Source organism: Sinocyclocheilus rhinocerous, unplaced genomic scaffold (assembly GCF_001515625.1).
Source record: "Sinocyclocheilus rhinocerous isolate Xijiao unplaced genomic scaffold, SAMN03320098_v1.1 scaffold1639, whole genome shotgun sequence".
NCBI lineage: Eukaryota > Metazoa > Chordata > Actinopteri > Cypriniformes > Cyprinidae > Sinocyclocheilus > Sinocyclocheilus rhinocerous.
This window is the reverse complement of record NW_015632472.1, coordinates 24,376-26,152: the sequence shown is the minus strand read 5'-3', so window position 1 is coordinate 26,152 and position 1,777 is coordinate 24,376.

Here is a 1,777-nt window from a genome sequence, read left to right as displayed (position 1 = left end):
AACACTTTTTAATCAGAGTATAGCATCAAGTAAATTAAACTCCTGGGATATTGATCTGGTCAGCTAAGTAGCAGAGGGGGTTGTTAATCAGTTTCAGCTGCTTTGGTGTTAATGAAATTAACAACAGGTGCACTAGATGGGCAACAATGAGAAAACCCCCAAAACAGGAATGGTTTTACAGGTGGAGGCCACTGACAATTTTTCCCTACTCATCTTTTCTGACTGTTTGTCACTAGTTTTGCATTTGGCTAGGGCCAGTGTCACTACTGGAAGCATGAGGCGATACCTGGACCCTACAGAGGTTGCACAGGCAGTCCAACTCCTCCAAGATGGCACATCAATACATGTCATTGCCAGAAGGCTTGCTGTGTCTCCCAGCACAGTTTCAAGAGCATGGAGGAGATTCCAGGAGACAGGCAGTTACTCTAGGGGAGCTGGACAGAGCCTTAACCCATCAGCAGGACCGGTATCTGCTCCTTTGTGTACAAGGAGGAACATGATGAGCACTGCCAGAGCCCTACAAAATGACCTGCAGCAAGCCACTGGTGTGACTTCATGACAAACAGATTTCATGAGGGTGGCCAGAGGGCCCGACGTCCTCTAGCGGGCCCTATGCTCACTGTCTGGCACCGTGGAGCTCGATTGGCAGTTGCCATTGAACACCAGAAACAGTAACGAAGTAAAACTACTCCGTTACTATCCACCACTGGGAAGCTCCGCCTACTGACGTCATAGGATCCCTTGTTCGAGACCAACAAGATTTCGGGGCCTGTTCGGAACCAGGATCTTGGCACCAGCCCAGTATTTTTTTGATTGGAATAGCACAGCAAAGTGGTTACAGACACTATAACACAGACCGGTTACAATAGATGTAATATCATTGCAGGCGCAATGATATTACGCAGCGCCTGAAAATAGGCTTATTGGAAGGCAGGTCCGCCACTGGCGCCCTGTGCTTTTCACAGATGAGAGCAGGTTCACCCTGAGCACATGTGACAGGTGTGAAAGGGTCTGGAGAAGCCGTGGAGAACGTTATGCTGCCTGTAACATCGTTCAGCATGACCGGTTTGGTGGTGGGTCAGTGATGGTCTGGGGAGGTATATCCATGGAGGGACACACAGACCTCTACAGGCTAGACAATGGCACCCTGACTGCCATTAGGTATCGGGATGAAATCCTTGGACCCATTGTCAGACCCTATGCTGGTGCAGTGGGTCCTGGGTTCCTCCTGGTGCACGACAATGCCCGGCCTCACGTGGCTAGAGTATGCAGGCAGTTCCTGGAGGATGAGGGAATTGATACCATTGAATGGCCCCACGCTCGCCTGAGCTAAATCCAATAGAACACCTCTGGGACATTATGTTTCTGTCCATCCGACGCCACCAGGTTGCACCTCAGACTGTCCAGGAGCTCAGTGATGCCCTGGTCCAGATCTGGGAGGAAATACCCCAGGACACCATCCTTCGTCTCATTAGGAGCGTGCCCTGACGTTGTCAGGCTTGCATACAAGCACGTGGGGGCCATACAAATTACTGAGTGCCGTTTTGAGTTGCTGCAATGAAATTTCACCAAAATGGACTAGCCTGCTGCATCTATTTTTTCACTTTGATTTTCAGAGTGTCTTTGAATTCAGCCCTCTGTAGGTTGATAATTTTCATTTCCATTAAACGATGTGGCATCCTTTTGTTCCGAACACATTACCCAGTCCATATCAGTATAGATATCCAGCATGATATTTTTCCCCATTGAGATCTGATGTGTTTTCAAAGTGTTCCTT